This window comes from Diuraphis noxia, unplaced genomic scaffold, assembly GCF_037042655.1.
Source record: "Diuraphis noxia isolate RWA-SAM2 unplaced genomic scaffold, SU_Dnox_SAM2 contig0001, whole genome shotgun sequence".
Classification (NCBI taxonomy): Eukaryota; Metazoa; Arthropoda; class Insecta; order Hemiptera; family Aphididae; genus Diuraphis; species Diuraphis noxia.
The window spans coordinates 86,328,800-86,349,202 of record NW_028301711.1 but is presented as its reverse complement, the minus strand read 5'-3'; the positions used below and the strand labels follow the sequence as shown (position 1 = coordinate 86,349,202).

The window sequence follows — 20,403 nt, the reverse complement described above, 5'->3', positions numbered from 1 at the left end:
CGCAGGTGGCACCGACTCCCGCATCCCCCGGGCCCACTTTGCCATCGAACGAGCCCTCAGTGACTGGGAGTCGTCCGCCCGCACTGTCGCCGCTGGTTGGTCCGACCGAGGGGGCCCCCCGTCACGTGTTCCCGCAAGCCGCCTCTCCCTTCTGGCCTCGAACGACGCGAACCGTTCTTTGGCCATCAGGACGACGGGGATGGTGCGCGCGACGAGCGTCGCGCCGTCGTAGGACACAGTACGGTACGCACCCACGCTAGCGATGGCGGCCAGACGCTGCACCGACGCCAACACCTTGGGGCCGGTCCGGCTGGGAGCCAGGTCGGCGCCCCACGTCGGAGCGCCGTACAACATTACTGAGTGTACGACGCCCAACAGCAGGCGCCTCCTGCTCTCGCGGGGGCCACCAATGTTTGGCATCAGGCCGCGCAGAACCGCCATGACGCGTCTGGCCTTGTCGGCCGCGGCGCGATAGTGCGCACCGTACCAAGTCCCCTTCGCTTCGTGCACGATTTCCAAGTACTTGAGAGTCGTGCACAGCTGGACGGCCTGATCCCCGATACGCAGCCCGAGGTCGGCCGGGCCATACTGGGCCTTGAAGACCACGGCTTCCGTCTTGTCGACGGCCAGCTGAAGCCCCAATTCCCCGATGTGCCCGGCGACCAAGGCCAGAGCCTCGTTCGCGCAGTCCTGCAGGGTCGAAAGCGTATTCCCCTCCGACACGACTAGCGTGTCGTCTGCGTACCCGATGATGGTAGTACCAACGGGCAGCGGCAAGCGGAACACGGTGTCGAACGCGACGTTCCACAAAAGCGGTCCTAGCACGGAGCCCTGCGGGACTCCGCACGTGACTGCAACCGTCACCGGATCGCCCCCATGGTCGTCGCACACGTGCAGGACGCGGTCGCGGAGGTACGAATCGAGGATCCGTCGGACGTACGCCGGGAAACCCATACGTACCAACGCCGCACGCACCACCCCCCAACCGACGGAGTTGAAAGCGTTCCGGATGTCCAGACTCACGGCGACAGCGTAACGGCGCGCGATCACCGCGGAGTTCAACCGCCGGCGAAGCAGCCGCAACGCGTCGTCCGTGCACAGGCCGCCGCGGAAACCGAACTGCCATTCAGAAAGTCCGACCCCGGTTGCCGCCATGTGGCTGTTCATCCTGGTCGCCAGCAGGAACTCAAAGATCTTGCCGACGTCGTCCAGGAGACACAGCGGACGGTACGAAGACGGCGTCCCCCCCCCGGCTTCCCCGGTTTGGCGAGAAGCGCTAGCCGAGCGCGCTTCCACCGGCCAGGGAAGACGCCTTCCCTCAGGCAGAGGTTGAACACGCCGAGAAGACGCCCGGGACTCACCGCATGCACGACGCTCCAGACCCGGCTTGGAATACAATCCGGGCCCGGCGCCCTACAGCGGCTCCCAAAGCGCCTGACCGCCGCACCAACCTCCTCCAGTGAGAACTCCGCAACGTCCTCGGACCAGTCTCCCCCGAAGTCAGCAGACTCCCCGTCTCTATCCCCTTGGGGGAAGAGGACGGCGGCAATGTCGCGAACCGTTTGCGGTTCCATCGACGCCGTCGCCGGGGCGCATGGATCTTCTTCATGACGACCTCTTGTAGGGTTTTCCCCAGGGGTCGTCGTCGATGGTCTTGACCAGCTCTGCCCAGCACTTCGTCTTCGCGTCGCGAACCCGGTGCTTCAGCTCTCTTCGAGCCTCACGGTAGGCTCGCTCAACGTCAGCCAAGGACCCGTCTCCGTCGACACCGCGTTTCCGCTGCCTGATCCACAGCCGCTTCCGTCGGACACATTCAGCTTGCGCCGCGGCGACACTGCCATTCCACCAGTAAACTGGTTGTCTTCCTCCAGGATGAGGATTCCTTCGGGGAAGAGCCGTGTCACAGGCCGCCACCACGCTGCCAACGAGCCTCTCGGCTTCGGCCTCGGCGTTCGTAGAAGCGGCTGGAAGCCACCGTGGGCAGAGTCGCCCCCGTCCATTCCGCGGTGAGAACGTCCGCAGCCAGGAGATCAGCGTCCATTCGGGATGTTCACCAACCCGGATGCCGCCGACCACCAGCCACCGCCGCTGTGGGATCACCTGGGACGCCCGGGAGCGTGCGTCCGGTGCGATACGAGAAACACAAGTGATGGTGGTCACTCATGTTCTCAACGTCCGTACGCACGGTCCACCCCCGAATCTTCCTCGCAGCCGATTCGGTGGCGAAGGTCACGTCGACGCACGACCCCAACCCCCTCCCGAAGAACGTCGGTTCCCGCCCCTCGTTCAGGACGATCAGTCCCAGAGAATCGGCGAGCGCTGACAGGTCATCACCGCGCGCCTCCATCAGGCGGTCCCCCCAGGACGCTGATCGGGCGTTGAAGTCTCCCCCAACGATGAGGTCGACTCCCGCGCCGCGATGCCGCCTAACGGAGGACTCGAGACGACCCAGAAATTCCTGGAATTCAGCGACGGACAGGGCGGGGGAAGCGTAACAGCTGAAGACTCGGACCGCGCCTCCTACGGTAGCTGCTACGAACCCGTCACCCGATTCGACATCTCTGAGCGTGAGTCCCGGGCGGAAGACACTCACGGCAGCACGACCCGTAGTGTCGTAGTGCCAGCCAGCTCGTCCACCACCTTGCGGCTCACTGACCAGCGCCACCGCGATGTCCTCCGTTCTTACGAACTCCCCCAGAAGGTCCTGGGCTGCCCGACAATGGTTTAGGTTAGTTTGCACAAACCTTAACTCCATCACGGCGAAGGACCGGACCCCGACGCCACCGGAGAGGCGGGCCAGCCCACCGCCCGCGGTGGCTCCTCCGTTCTGGGCTGCTCCCTGGGCACCTCCATCTTCTTCTTCTTCGCCGCTCCTTCCTTCCTCGCAGATGGACCGCTGCTGCAGTTCCTAGCGAGGTGGTCCGTGGCCCCGCAATTGAAGCAGGCCCTGAGCTTGGCCTCGTTGTGGCATTCCGCGGCGAGGTGACCCTTCTGCTGCCACCGGAAGCAGGTTGGCTGCCTCTTCTCTAGAAGCCTCACTCTGCACCGGGTCCAGCCTATCAACACCGCCTTGGCCTCAGCCAAAGCGATGGCGTCGCAGAGAGAGAGGTCGATTCTTGCCACGCGGTCACCGCGACTGCCGCCATTCCTCCTGATAGAGACGTCGCCAGCGGAGACGACACCTACCTGGCCGAGCCCACTCACCACGTCCTCCGTTTCCGCCCACTCCGGGACGTCTAGGAGGAGAACGGGTGTCTTTCGTTCGGGCCTGCGTGTCCTGGCGTCGGTTCCCACAACATCCTTGATCTTACGTTCCAGGATCTTGGCCTTTTCCTCCCCCTCCACCTCGAGGAGGATTCCTCCTGCCTTGGTGCGCCTCGTGGTTACGACCCTAATTCCGAGGGCCCCGAGGTTAATTGCCCCGGACACCCTCTTCATAATGGCCGCAAGAGACCCACCATCGGCTGGGCGGTCTATCGTTACCGCCGAGGTCTTTGGAGCCCTTCGACGCAACAAGGTGATTTTCTCGTCCACCTTGCTCCGCTTCTGTGGAGCAGAAGTGCAGGTTGCAAGGGGCACCCTCTTCTTTCTCCTGACCACCTCGCTCCATGATGAACTCTTCTGCTGCGTCTGCTGCTGCTGCTGCTGCCACCGCTGCTATGGCTGCTGCTGCTGCTGCTGCTGCTGCTGTTGCTGATGCTGTTGCTGCTGCAGGTGCTGACCCTTCTTCTTCCTCTTTTTCTTCCGCTTGGTAGCCACAGAAGGCATCTGTTCGCTGGGCCCCCTGCCTGGCTCGGCAGTACCCATTGAACCTTGAGGGGTGTTCGTCGACGCATCCGCTTTTCTTACGGAGACGTGTGGTCTCGTCGGTGGGGTAGGAGGGTCAGTCTGGCAGCCCACGTTAGCCTTGTCGACCGGCTTTATAGTCGAGGGGCTGGAATTTCCTGGTCGGACTTGAACAATTACGTTCTTGAACGCCTTGTACAAGCCCTTCCGACCCTTTTGTACGGCGTTCACCGCCTCTACCATCTCCTTGATAGCATTGCTCACTGGTGGACTGTGTGTCTTTACGGACACAACCTCCAGTTGAGCGGCGCGCTCAATCACTTTCGCCAATCCACTTTCTTGAGCAGCCATGAGGCTCCTCAGTTCTGCGGTGGCATCACGGATCCGATTCAGTTGCTTCTCCAACGCAGCCATTGCAGTAGCTGAAGCGACTTTCCGGTCGCCGGTGCGGGCCTGCTTAACACCCGCACCAACAGTAGTGTTACCAACCCCGTGGTTGGCGGTGGATGCCTGTCTCGACACATCCACGCTTTTCGTGCTGGTGGCTGATGACGACTTTTGGGGCGCGCACGTACCCCCAACCGCCGGCTCTGGGGTTTCCGAGGCCCCTGTAGCAGTAGCATTATTTCCGTGTTGTACTTCCATAAAGAGTTTTTTGAAGGGTGCCTCTCCCTTGCGTTTTAGCCCTGCCGCCAGGGGGATTTTATTTTGGTGTTACCTTCACCTATGTCCGTTTGCAGGCGCATGCAGGTGGACAAGACCTGCCCGACCAGTTAAGGTCAGGCTCTGTGTGTGGGCCTAAGTAAGGCTGGGACCGCTTGGTAAGACCTAATTAAAGGCCCGCAAGCTCACCGCGTCAAGGTGGGTCCCGTCGGGGGAGAACCTAACCTTTTTTTTTTTTTTTTTTACATGGTAATCGACAGCTGAGGGTGGCACCGACGTTAGTCATTTCACCCCTCAGCCGCCATCGTTTATTGTGAAAACACATATACAAGATAACGAAACAAACACAATCTTAACTATGGAATGCATTACAATAATTGGGGGCCTCTAACCACCCTGCTTTTGGCCTTCGGCCTACAATAGTTAACTAAACTAAGTTTTTTTCTTTTTTCCTTTCGGTGGACTGTCATGTACTGCTCATATCTGCTGGTGGATTGCTGCTGTTTGTCTTCTCCTTTCCTCTTCCTCCTTTTTTTGCATCACCGCGGTGATGAAATTCTCTAGAATTCGCCACGATTCTGCATCCCGAACCATTAGTTGAACCATGTTGTCAGGATTGATGGCTACACCTAAGAGCGTGTTCGCTCTGCACCTTCTGCTTTCCCACGCTTCGCATTGAAACACCGTATGTAGGGCGTCATCCGTAGCGTGTCCGCAGTACCAGCACGCAGGACTGTCTAGCTTACCAAACCTATGTAAGTAGGACGGAAAACAGCCATGTCCCGTCAGTGCCTGGGTGACGTGGAAGTTCGTACTGCCGTGTTTGCGGTTTACCCAGTACTCCAAGGCCGGGATTAATCGGTGGGTCCACCTACCCTTAGCTGAGCGGTTCCACCTTTCCTGCCAGGTTGAGAGTGTGTCATTTGTAATTGGTGGAAAGTCATTGTTACTTCGGGTATCATAGATCGTTTTCCTGTTCTTAGCCAAGAGGTCCAGGGGAGCAGTACTGGTAATCACCTCTATGGCATCTTTGGATACAGTACAGTATGCTGAGACAACCCTTAGCAGAATACGTCTCTGTACTTTAAAGAGCTCTGCCCAGCCTGAGATACTCATGCCCTGAACCCAAAAGGGCGATCCATACAGCATTATGGAGTGGGCGACGTTGCTTAATAGTTTTCTCCTCGCGGGTTTCGCGGCGCTAATGTTTGGTAGAATTCTAGACAGCCCTTGAACCACTTTCCCTGCTTTGGCTGCCACTGTTTTCGCATGTTCCTTAAATTTCCATCCGCTGTCAATATGTATCCCCAGGTACTTTATACATCTACTAGTTGGTACGCGGGTTCCGTTTATGGTGATATTCATGTCGTTGTGGGTTCTTGTGTTGGTAATTACCATTGCCTCGCATTTGTGTATAGCTAGGGTCAGACCTGTATTCATGAGCCAGTTGTGGACTATCTGGGCCGCATCATTGAGCATGTGTTCTAGTTTGATTGTGTCCATAGCTTTGGCAACTATAGCGACGTCGTCGGCAAATGCAAGGATCTCCACTCCATACGGAAGGCGGGTTTGCAAGAGGCCGTCATAGAGGACGTTCCACAAGGTTGGACCTAAGACCGACCCCTGTGGGACACCGCATGTGACATCGATCTTCGTTTCCAATCCTTCGGAATTGAAAACGAGCTTTCTCTCATTCAGATAGCTGTGTATCATGACTTGTAGATAACCAGGGGTGTCTTTCTCGTGTATGGCGTCAAGGATGGCGTTCCACGGGGCAGAGTTGAAGGCGTTTTGTATGTCAAGGGTCAGTATCCCAACTTTCCCTTTATTACCTTTGACAATGCCTCTCAGCTTCTCGAGCGCATCAATGGTGGATTTCCCCTTTCTGAACCCATATTGTCCGTGGTGGAGCCTTCCGCTGCTATCCAGATATTCTCTGAGCCGGTTGTCCAGCACCTTCTCGAGTAGTTTCCCGAGGCAGTCGAGCAGACATAAGGGCCTATATGAGGAGGGGGTGTCTAGAGGTTTCTCACCTTTACGGAGGAGGACGAGCCTAGCGGTCTTCCACGTCGCTGGGAACACCCCGCTAGCTAAGCATGTATTGTACAAGTCTATTAGTGAGTCTGGATACTGGCTAAGTATGGCTTTCACTATCTCGTTGGTGATGCCGTCCGGGCCCGGAGCAGTTTTAGGTTTTAGATTCCTGGCAGCTTTCCAAAGTTCTGGGATGTCGATCGCAGCGATCTCTTCCTCAATGCGCCATCTCCCCATAGGCAGATCATCACTTCTTTTCGGATGCCGCGGGAAAAGACCGTCTATGATGTACCGGAGTCGTCCTGGAGTGGTTATTTCAGGAATAGGCGGTTGTTTAGTAATTTTGCCCATTACCAACTTGTACGGCAGCCCCCATGTGTCGCTTTGCACCTGATCGCAGTCTCTTCCATGCAGCTTCTTTTGCAGATTTAATAGTCGTTACCAGCTCGCGCTTCGCTCTCTTGGCATCAGTTTCCTCACTCGCGCAGACCTGGGGACCCAGCCGTTTCTTCTTCCTCTGGTATATCCTGCGCAGATGGTTTGCGTTTCTTCGCAAAGCGCTGATTTCCGGGCTCCACCAGTGCACCGATCTCCTGGTCCTATTTCCTCTACGTTCCAGATCGCGGCAAGTAATTACGGCTTGAGTGAGAGCTACGGCTTTGCTGTTCGCGTCCGCACAGCTTGCGATCAATTGGAGTGTCTCTGGGGTAAGGGCTGCTTCTAGCCGCCGGACGTCTATTTTTGGTGTCTTAATGTTGGTTTGTCTTTGGGTACCGGTGTCGACTTCGTATATTATGTAATAGTGGTCACTCAGGGTTACCTCATCCAGTACCGCCCAATACTTGATTTTTTTGGCAATGCGCGGTGTTGCAAATGTCAGGTCAATAATAGTCCCTTTGTTGAACGTGCATAACTTGTCCTTATTACATACCACTAGGCCTACAGCCTAATAAGGATAATGAAGTGTTATATCGACTAGGATTCATTTACTTGAAATGATATGTGGAGACTGGAGAGCCCATAATCCTTGTAGGCAGATATTGAGATAATTAAGGATATTTTTGCTGTTATTACAAAAACTTGAGCTTACGAAATGTAGTTTATCAATTTAAAATTCTAGTATATTTATTTAACATCCTGTAGAACATACCTATATATTTATATATATATACGAACATACCTATATATTTTTAGTATATGACTCGTACATAGTTGAGTAGGTACAATGAATTTACAGTACAAATTTCCAGGAGAGATGAGGTAGTTTACATGACCAATTGTACGATTTCTGTATGACATAGCACGTGTATATCCTGGGATCGTATTTAATCCTAAAACTTCTTAAGAAAATAACCAATTTTTTTATCGTATGTATAATACGTCATATTGAAAAAAAATCAAGTTTTATCTAATTTCCAGAAATTGTATAGGCACGTTGGCAGTAAATATAAACCATTTAAAACGGCCCTTTTCAGGACCACCAAATTTTTAAGTTCATAAATATATTATAAAATACATAAATATATTATTATATATTTAAAATATATAATATAATATATTAATAATAAGTATATATTTTTATTTATTGTAAGTTACAATATTTTGTTGTAGATACCTACCAATTCAATAAAATATAATTTAACATTGTCTCTTGATGATAGCTGCGATGACAAAATAATTCCAAATAATGACGGAGTACGCGCGAACAAATCGGCAAAACGGAAATCCGACCGCGGACTATTTTTTCTCCTGCGGTATACGAATAAAAAACCTCTCGGACGTTTTTCGATATTTTGAAATTTTTTCCACAGACCCAAAAGCAATACTCTATGGTGAAAATCGGTCGGAAAATCGAAAATAACGAAATCCGACCGCGGACTATTTTTCTACTGCGGTATACGAATAAAAAACCTCTCGGACGTTTTTCGATATTTTGAAATTTTTTCCACAGACCCAAAAGCAATACTCTATGGTGAAAATCGGTCGGAAAATCGAAAATAACGAAATCCGACCGCGGACTATTTTTCTACTACGGTATACGAATAAAAACCTCACGGACGTTTTTCGATATTTTGATTATTTGATTTTGATTATGTGTTTGTTTCCGATAGGTTTCGAAAAAACTGGCCCTCAGTTTACGTCAGTCACATTTTAAAAATTTTATTTTGTACTTAGAATAATTTGATTAGCGATATTTTGTACTTAGAAAATGAACGAATGAAAAAAAATAATATAAAGTTATTATTGTTGTGGTAACACTGTGGAGTATTGATGTAGTGATAGTATTACGGTAGTGATATGGACTTAGTAATTTTTTCCGGATTTTTTCTCCAGACCCAAAAGCCATACTTCAACCAACAATTTTTCAATACCTATGTTATTAAATAAGTAGGTTTTATTAATGATAATACATAAATTAATTTGGTACTTTTCTGTTATCCCTACTACCGCGAGTCTCAATTCTGTTATCTCGACTACCACGCCGGTGCCAAGACTACCGCGACTACTCAATTCTGTTATCTCGACTACTATTGTACTATCCAAATAGTTCCGTATTTTAATACATAATACCAAAGAACAAACACATGAATTGCCATCGTTTATTATCAGTAATCATATAAATTATCTTAAATCATTTATATACCATAAAATTATCACAAAACATCAAATTACAAATTCTAAAATTATCACAGCGTCAAAATACAAAATAAAATTATCACAGTTACAGTTGCAAAAGTCTAAAATGTATTATAATATAAAACAAAAAGTCGTCAAAATTATCAAAAAAACGTCAAAATACGATATTAAATAAATATAAATAAATTATCACAGTTACAGTTGCATAAGTCTAAAATTCTATTTTTGGTGACCAATTTTCGGAAATATTTTTTAATATGTATTCGAATGGTTCTCCTTGTTCTCCAATGTTTTGTCTCCAGATAAACTCCGCCAGATAAGACTCCAAATGATGGCGTCTGGTTCCCCTATGTTTTTTATTTCTCCATTTAGCGGAGCCCCAAAGACGTTCAATATGCTGAGTATGAATCCCAGTAACTGGGTCAACAAAGTTATTAGTATGATTGACTGTACCATGCGTGTATCCAGCTCTGGTTAATTCGTCTGTATCATATCCACGCCAACAGTCAGAATATATGGTTGTACCTACCTTTATATATTGTTTTATCGCAGTTGAAAGCGTTTCCTTGGACAAATTCCCCCAAATATCCACTGTTGTGGTAGTATTCTTCCAGCATTATTCTTTCTTTTTGAAAACATACCTTCGTCGATTTCAACAATTTTTCCCGGTCCTCCGATTCGTGTTTGTTGATTTCGACTAATTGTTATTGTGCACACCTCACGCATGTAATTATTCCAATCAACTACCGTACAATGATTCATTTCCAAATGTCTTTCACAAAAATTAACGGAGGTTAATTCTGCACTCCAACAATATATAAACCGGAGTATGGTTAAAAAAGGCAGACGACTATTTTCAAACCAATTACCCATACGCATATTGGTTTTATGCTGACACGTTTTGACGTTGCATTTCCAAAAAATTTCATTTTTTCCGATGTACAGTTTTTTTTTATGACCGTTTTTGCAATCACGGTGTGTTGGAAGTAAACCCTTTTCTTGAAAAAATTCGAGAGCATCTTTTTCGCTGTTTGGTAAATTCCATAGATTCATAATTATATTAAAATTAATAAATACAACGACGGATTATTTTAAAATAATACAACTGTCAGCAACGACGGCAATCGAGCGAACTGTAGTCCGGAGTCCGGACAGGTCCGGTAATCGCGACACCGGCGTGGTAGTCGAGATAACAGAATTGAGAAGTCGCGGTAGTCTCGACATCGAGCGGTAGTAGGGATAACAGAAAAGTACCATTAATTTTATATTTGATTTAATTTTAATTCTTATGATTATGAATATTTAAATGAATACATACACCTATAACGGCTATAACTTATTAATTGGAAATATTAATATTGACCAAAAATAGTTATAATACTAAAGTAAGGTAAAGTGTGCGACAGGCGGCAGCACATGCAAGCCGGCTACGGGTTTGCGTGAGTGTGAGTGCGCGCGCGGACGGCGTCCAGCACGCAACCCGTCTTGTGTGACTATACTTACGTACTATGTATCGATAACCCTGTGGGAGGGAACAAAAGTGGACTGTATTAAAAAAATGTGAAACAATAGGAGCTGATTGCAAATAATTAATTAAATTAAATGGTGATGATGCGAGGTACCCCAAGTAAACATAAAACAGTTTTGTTTGTGGTATAAAAATATTAAACAATTTATTATAATGGTCTGCAATGCGAAATTTTTACGTACTAATTTTAGTAAAATAAATGATGCTTGATCACAAAGTCGATCGGCATAAATCAATATTAAATACACATGTCGAAGACGACGAATAAACCCAAATAAATCAAACGAAATAATAAATAATAATACAAAATAATGAGCGCGTGTGTACGACCTGATATGTTGTAATTGATAGCAGGTGATAACGATGACTAAAACGTTGTCCCGGAACGACGATGACACTGCCGCTGTTCGAATCGGCGACACTGATACCTCTGACGAAAATGACGAATTGGTCGACGAAGGCGTGTAGGCGTCGGATTGACGTTAAAATGAGTCGGCGCGGACAAAATTAGGACTGACACTTGCGTACGCGTTATCGCGGCGTAGGACGCGGCACAAACGACAACAACTATTAAAACACGTCACGGCTAACACGTTCGCACGTTGTAGGGTCGGCGGACGGAAAACACGTGGACGCGTGAGACGATGTTCGCGTGGCGAATATCGTACGGGTGACGACGAGACAATAACAATAAGCGGCAATGACCGCGAGGCGGATTCGCACGTCGACGAGCGGACGGCGAAAAACAATACGTTGAACACGTGGGAGACCACGGCTGGGTGTCGCACAGCGAAGGATTCGGGCGGGCGACGGACCAAATTAATAACACGTGGTGTTGGCCTAGACGGCAGGAACTCGAACCGCGTAATCGATGTACACGACGAGTTCGTGAGCAACGGGGGCTCGGAGGCACGGAACAAACGACGGTATTAACGGCGACGGCGCACCGGGTCGCCTTTGTTAAACAAGTAGTTTTGCACAAAACGATGCCAAGGTGGCGGAAACGGATACTTTTCCTTTGACGGCTGGAAAACGACGACGGCGGAGACGGACGAGAACGTGTGTTGGGGTCTCGACTGCGGCGAAACCGTCCCCACTCTGGAAGTACTTCGCGGTACGCTCCAGGGTAGGAAACGCTGCGGCACGCGACGTGACAGCAACACCGCACGCAAATTCGAAATCAATTGTGCACCCAACATAAAGATTTACAATCTTTGGTTTTCTTATTAAACTATTTTCAATTATTTATATCTTCAGCTAAAAGTAAAAACTTATTTTTCTCAACTTTTAAATTATTCTCGCATTTCTGAATTTCATGTTTTATAACTAATGAACTTGGAGTATTTCTCATAGATTGATTAAGAGTATAAAGTGCATTATAATACTTGAGAATCAACTTTCCATCAAAGTAATTGTTTAATTTTGTAGTGATATAAACTTTTGATTGTGGATTCTACAATATTTTATTTATTAAAATAATTAAGTATTAACATAAGATTACTACAAGTCTACAACAGCTTTGATAAGTAACCAGTGGCTCGCAAGTTTATTTCAGTTTTATATAAAGGAAATTGAAAATTCAATGACTTACTGTATGTAGGTACATAATTTATATTTTTCTCTGTTAAAATGTCTCTTTCTAAATATCAAACAAATTATAAAATTAGGTCATAAATATGTGTTAATAAAATATAAGAAATTGAATGAATTTAGTGGTATCATATACCAGAGGCGTATACCTGTTATATTATTAATTGCATTTCTTGTCGAATCTAAAATTTTTGACGTTCCTTCAGGAAACAAACTTTCATCAGAAAACAAATCTGGACTTGCAATAGGCTCTTGAATTTCAATTAACATCTGACTTATATCTTCATTGTAAGTTATTAAACATTTGTACAAAGTTAATTTAACAAATAAAATTCTAATTTGAAGATTTAATGAATGACAGAAAACTAAACACCATACCATCATCCTGTTGATGTAATGTAGAAATGTATGTTAACTATTCGGAAACTCCCTAATGTAGATATAATAGTAAGTACCATGTAGAATACAATTTTGTAAATATAAGAATTTTATCATTAATAAATTTAAGCACTTGTTATTATTGAAATCACAATTAAATCAATAGGTACCTATATTATAAAACAGATATTTAACCAAAATTAATCAACTCACTTGACTTGTCCTTTTATACTCTTTCAATTTACTAAAAAATTTTGATCTTTATCCAATTTTAGGAAAAGGTTCTTCGATCATGACGTCTTCAGTTAAATTAAATAATTCGGTCTTATCAATTTACTTCATCTAAATATTATTTATAATTTATGAATTAAAGTCAATAGTTTCATTTTACTGACAGCTAACAGGATAGATAATGTATTTTCAAATAACAACAACACTTAGATTGTTATATTTTTCAGTAGGTAGGTTATTATAGGTATTATATTATAATCTACATTTGTATTTCCTTGTTTTTTTTTTTTTTTTAGTCAAACTTTGTTTAAAAATTTTGTTACTTTTAGACAATAATATTGTACATTTTAAAGATTTATTATATTATAATAATTATGTGTAATAGTATATTCATTAATATAGTGTGAGCAAATTATATGCGATTTATACAAATAAACACTAGGTATTATTATTATAATGAAATCAACTTGCAATATTTAATAACCAGCATTAGTATAACTATTTATTATTAATATTATTTAGGTATAATATGTACTTTGGTAATAAGCTACATGCCGATTTATGTATAATAAAAGTACATAATGATAATGTACTCAACAGTAAAACATTTGGATTACAACTGATTTAACTGTTCTACAAAGGTCCAACCTATCAGACCTAAAAAGAACGGGATAGAAGAAATAGTTTGATTAATGGGATTTGGTTCATAAAATATGCTCGCGGTTCACCTACGTTGGCTCAAAAAAACTGATCTGTGGCTCAGGTGATTTGACTAATAAACAACCCCGGAAAAAATAACCTTATAATAAAAATGATTTGTAAGTAATAAAGTATAAATTTGTAATACAGTGTCAATAATAGAGTAGCCTGGGGTAAGAGTGCACATGAGGTAAGAGTCCAATTTCGCTATTATCAATTTAATTTTCAATATATGGTCAAACTGTATATTATCAATGATTATTTTATCATTTCTCCACGATCGTCCGTGCGTTTGCACATGGTTGGAACACTATTTTGTTAATTATGAGGTAAGTTAAATTACTCAATCATCTGATGTAATATTCTAGTTTTTTCTAAAGTTTATTTGTAACCTAATACCGCTTGTAATAGGTATGATACTGTTAATTAAATGTTGTAATATGTTGTAAACTTTATATTACAAGTGTCGTATAATAGTATTGTTACACAGATAAAAAGATAATTATGAATTAGTTAAAAATGTTCGTTTGGGGTAAGAGTACAAAATTAAATTGGGGTAAAAGTTCGCAGTACGTACTCTTACCCCGGGCCAGGAACAATTTAATTTTCTAATTACTATATTTTATTGAATACCTGCCCTTTATAATTTTCATTTTAGAACTCATGTAAGAAAAACGAATCGTGTCCCAATTACTGAAGTAATATATAATGCTGCAAAAAATTTAATTGATAGTGGAGTATCGGTTCGTAGTGCAGCAATGCAATTAGGGATAGGAGAGTCAGCACTAAGAAAAAGATTAAAAGTTGGACATGGTGTTTCATCATTGGGACGTTTTAAAAGAACATTTAATGATGAACAAGAAAATGAGTTAGCAAAACATTGTAAAGACTTAGACAATAGATTTTATGGGATATCTTTTAAAAAATTACAACAGTTAGCATATCAGTTTGCATTAAAAAATGACATTGAACATCGATTTAATGAAGAAAAACAATTAGCGGGATATGACTGGGCAAATTCTTTTATTGTAAGACATGATTTATCATTAAGAACTCCTCAAAAAACAAGTGTTGCGAGAATCATGGGATTCAATCGTTATCAAATAAATCGATTTTATGATAATTTAAAAACAGTGTATCAAAAATTGAATGTACCACCAAGTCGTATATTCAATATGGACGAAACAGGAATACTTACAGTACCAAATAAAGTCCCGAAAGTGATTTCGTCTAAAGGAAAAAAAATAGTAGGAAAATCTGTAGCTGCCGAACGTGGTGAATTAGTTACTGCAGTTTGTTGCTTCAGTGCGAGTGGTATTTATGTACCCCCTATTTTAGTTTTTCCGCGAAAAAGAATGAAAGAAGAATATTTGAATGGTGCACCCCCAGAAACTTTAGGTTTTTTATCTGACAGTGGTTACATAAATTCAGATTTGTTTTTAAAGTGGTTAGAACATTTTAAACATCATGTTAAACCATCTGAAGACTCCCCAGTTTTACTTATTTTGGACAATCACACCTCACATATTAATATAAATACAATAACATATTGCCGAACTAACTTTATACATTTGGTAAGTATACCACCACATTCAAGTCATCGTACTCAACCATTAGATAGATGTTTCTTCAAACCGTTAAAAGACTACTATGCCTACCATTATGATATATGGACAACCACACATCCTGGAAGAGTGGTCACTTTATATCAACTTGCAGAAATTTTTGGTAATGCATATGGAGAAACTGCAACAATGAGCAAAGCATTAAATGCATTTCAAATGTGTGGAATTTGGCCACTCAACCCAAATATTTTTAGTGATGATGATTTTCTACCTTCTACAGTGACAGATCAGACAGTTTCTGAAGATCCTCAAAATGATCAGCCATTAGACATTTTAAATATGCCAATTGAATTTGTTAATGATGAAGTTCAATTAAATCAAACAGTTGAAGAGCAATCTACATCATCGCTTATAGTAATTTCTTCTAATATATCTACAGAGCCAATAGAAAATAGTATACTTCAAGCCTCAACTTCAAAAATTATAAAATCCCCAGTGTCACCTGCAGATATAATACCTCTCCCGAAAATATCACTAAAAAGAAAGCGTCGTGCCAAAGGTAAAAAATCTGAAATTTTGTCTTCTACTCCTTATAAAATCCAACTTGAAACTTTAGAAAAAGATAAGGAAAATGCAAAACTAATTTCTGAAAAAAAAAAAGCAGATAAGAAAGCAAGAAGAAATTTATTTGAAACTAAATCAAAACCAAACAAGAAAAAAGTACTTAAAAAAGCTGATACCTCTGAACAAGTAAGCACACCGGTTAACGCTGAATCAGCTACAACAGTAACTTACAAAGAAAATTGTCCAGCATGTAATGAAAAATATGAAGATCCACCAACTGAAGATTGGATTATGTGTTGCAAATGTAACATTTGGTGGCATGAAGCATGTTCATACTATGAGGATCCCCATAAAGACTTTGTATGCGATTTATGTTCATAGAAATAATACTTCAGTTACATTTTTTAATGTCAGTTTTTTTTTTAAATTTGTATTTTAAATATCTATTTGTTAAAATTGACAAGGTAGTCATGAAAAAGAGGTAATTATTTTTTTTTTTAAATTTGTATTAAAAGTTTCTATTGAAATTGACAAGTTAGTTATGAGAAAGAGATTATTTATTTTATATTTTAAACTATGCAATTTAAGCATATATTGTTTTATTTTTATGTTTATAATCATTAATTAATATTTTAAGTGTTAAATAATTTATTTTTCCATTCAGGGAAAGATATTGTTCAAATGTTTAATATGAGTTAAATGAAACAAATTGTCAAACTAGTCACGATTATATGTTTTTTTTATTTTTTTTATATTAATTGTATTATGCAATTTAGTTATAAAAGTTAATAATAATATTGGACTGTAAACAAGGTAACCAAGTTCCTTATGTATTTTAAAGATTATAATATTTAATATTGTTAAATATAAAATATATTTTGATTAATAATTTCTAATAAAGAGTTATTCTACACAACTAAGTCTATATTAATTTCCCATAAGGACTTTTACCCCTACCTATACGGAATTTTACCCCACGCATGGGGTAAGATTCCCAATTTTTATTTTTTTCATTTTTTGCAAATAATTATTTAAAGGTATATTAAAATAAAGTTTAATCTATAAATTTAAATTCCTTATAAGTTTACCTTTTGAAAAAATATCACTTGAGAGCATATTAAAATGTTTATCACATTATAAAAACCAAATAAATAGAAAACGCGCACTTTTACCCCATGCTACTCTATATAAATAAAAATATAATATGTTATAATATGTCACTGTACCTAGTTTTTGTATATCTGATCGATATGGCAGACAGACCGTGCTCTTCATCGTTTATATCGTAGGTATACAATAATTTATCATTGAATTAAAAATTAATATTATTTGTGGGAACATAAAAATTGTACGTAAGTAATAGGACAATAGGTATTTTATACATTTTGTATTGATTTGAGATTAATTCACAAAAACTCTATTATGGGGTTATTTTTTCGCGGTACCGGCTCAGGTACACCCTTCATTCAATCGTCATGTAATATAAATAATCTATTCTATGTAAATTTTAACCATAAGTTAAGTAATATTTGTAACACGTTATCTGGCTATTATCAAAATGTCCGCGATCAAAATCAAAACTATCTACAGTTCGTATTAACCTTGCGTTCTTAAATCATTACGATTATTTTATTTTAACTGAAACGTAGTTTCTATAGTAGATTGACTGTGTTTCGTAATGATCGAAATGATCTGAATAGTGACCGTTCTAAAGGAGGTGGCGTTCTTATAGCTATCCATAATCGTTTCGCCTTAATGTTCTTACCTTATCTAATGTTTCACTAGAATGCTTAGCCGCTTCATTTAAATCAAGTAATTGTAAAATTATTATTGTGGATGATTTATATCCCTCCAAATAGTTCTTTTGATGTATATGAATGCCAATGTGCCGATATAGAGAACTTAAGGCTAATCTTCTCTGATTTTACTTTTATAGTTGATGATTTTAATTTACCTGGGATAAAATGGTCTAATCAAAATCACGCTATATTATCTGGTCGTTCCTCTGATAAATTAAATGTTCTTGCTGAGACTATTGCGTATGAGCAGTTTTTTCAACACAATTTTATACCAAATTATAGAAATAATATACTAGACTTAGTAATATCCGATAACAATACTTTAGAAGTATCAAAGTGTTCGTTTCCATTAATTTATGTTGACGTTGCCCATCCTCCACTTCAAATAAATGGTCCAAGTTTTGTTTCCTCTCTTAAAACACCATTCCCGTCCCCAGAGCCTAATTTTCGACGTGGTAATTATGAGTCGATGAATGCTTACTTAAATAATATTGACTGGGATTCTTTATTAAGTGATTCGTTAGATTTTTCTGTCACTGTATCTAATTTCTATTCAGTCATTCATGATGCAATTAACTCGTTTATTCCTAAAATTTATAAACATAAAAACCAGTACCCTCAAACAATTACATAAACAGTCTAAGATTACAAAAGATCCTCATATCTACAATGAATTTTTGTGATTACTTAGTTTATGCAAACGGGAATCTAAATTGAGTAACTTGCGCTATTTACAAAAAATCTGTTCCCTTATGTATATTATTTAATGGTTCATTAATTGTTGGTTCTATCCCCTCCCAGCGTAAAACCAGTTTTATTACACCCATTTATAGTCTGGTAGCAAAAGTTTAATAGCAAATTATAGACCCATTGCAAAACAATAAAATTTACCTACATTGTCAGAATGACTAGTGACAAAAGCATTAAAATTTTCTTGTCGCACTTACTTCGCAAACAAACAACGCTTAACGCTGCTTGGAGTTAAAATGGATAAAATCACTATTTTATATAAGTCACTAAACGACAAACGCACAGTTATTGTTTACAGCACTATATAGAAACAGGTATAAAAAAAACTGAAGAAGTACGATTTCAGAGCAATGATCACGCGTGATTCACGACAATCGCGCAAACGAAAAAATTAATAACGCAGTGAACGCACACTCACACACGCTCGTGCGCCGACGAAGCATTGGAAAAACCAGAATAAATAATAATAACAACAATATTTTTATTTGTGAACAACCGTTACTATACTTTATGGTTATATTAACCACTTTTATATGATAACAAAATTTTGACTTTAATTTATAGTTAAATAAAATTAAATATTTCAACTAATTATAGTTAGTTAATTTTACTAATGCATTTGGTAAAAATGTAGTAAAATTCAACTAAAATTTGTTTGTTTTAACTATAATATTTCTACCTAAAATAATTTAGTTATATTTTTTTTCCATGTTCGGTTATCGCAATCATACATTCGGGAATCCCATAGAAATATTGTAATTGCAACCAAGATAACCGTTTCATAAGCCAAGTGATTTGTGGGGATAACAAATTACAATGTAAACATAAAATATAAATACATTATGCAGGGACGCCGGAACAATGGGGGTAGTGGGGGCAATTGACCCCACAAAATAAATACTGTAGGGGCAAAGCCCCCACGACTTCATGGCCTAATTATATTTACATTTAGCCCACAATACCTAAATATTATTCTATAATTTTGTTCAGCAAATAATATAGGTATTATATCTATTAGTAATTTAAAATACTAAGAATACACATTGCACCGAGCACAGATAGGAAAAATAACCGGGAAAATCCAAGAAATTCTGCTATGGCATGCGCGTCGCACTTCTATAATTATATTGTCAAACTAATGTGAACATGTTCAATCGCGTGCAATTCTAATCGCTGCAGTCTCCGTGACAATAATCGCGTTGCGTGTGTGAGAAAATTTCTATTCCTGAACGACCTGAATATTGGAAAAATAGACGCGATAAAAATCGCCAGTTTCGACTCAGTTGCGTCGCGCCGTCGCATCAATCGCGTCGCGCACTAGTGCTAGTGGAGAACTGCCTAACTTCGATAATGCATGAGGTGCTAAAATATTATACAAATTATACATCATTAGTTTAGCGTTTACTGTACCTTTTTGTATTTGAAAACGTTTTAATGTTCGGTTATCTTTTTGAGTTCACTGTGTCTTACACGCAATTCTGTTCATTACTAGTGCGATATACTAGAATAATTGTGAAAAATAAAGTAAGATTTATTTTAAAATTTCAAATATACGTGCCATACTAATTATTAAATAACTACATTTTAATAAAGAATATGTATTTGCTATTACATTTTTAGACTCATTTGATTAGGATGAAGCGTCATCGAGTTTCTACAATAACAAATTTTTTTTTATAATGTTCAAAACAGTTGAAGACAATGGTATGCAATTTTATTTTATTAAGCTTTATTCTGTTTTATAATATATTAATATTTAGTACCTATATAACAACTTTAGATTGTGACAAAGAAATTAACGTAGATGACCCTGGTATTTTCAAGATTCCGTCAAAACAAACAACAGTTGAAGACAATGGTATGTAAACTGTTTTTATGTAAACTACCATTATTTTTACTACCTACCTATTGAATAATTCAAATTTAATTTAATTCAAATCAGTTATCAACTGTTATTCACTTGACAATTACCCCACTGCTCACTTTTTTTTAAAATTTCGTTTTGGTTTCAAATTAAAAAAAATATTTTTAATATCTGTCTGTTTCAATTATATTTTTTGCTTATTTTATTTAGAAAACAGAAACAATCAATCACAAGCATTAGAAATCATCCCCATTTATTCATCTACAATACCCATAACAGAAACAATAACCTCTAAAGATAATATTTATTTTACTG

General features: G+C 40.8%; 3 pseudogenes; all 3 read right to left on the bottom strand.

Annotated features, from left to right (window-relative positions):
- LOC149062288 (uncharacterized) overlaps positions 1-12,508 on the bottom strand; it is a 32,346-nt pseudogene extending 19,838 nt beyond the window's left edge.
- The window catches only part of LOC149062276 (zinc finger MYM-type protein 1-like), a 299,795-nt pseudogene that overhangs the window by 56,738 nt on the left and 222,654 nt on the right, over positions 1-20,403 (bottom strand).
- On the bottom strand, positions 2,755-4,431 carry LOC149062289 (uncharacterized; annotated as a pseudogene).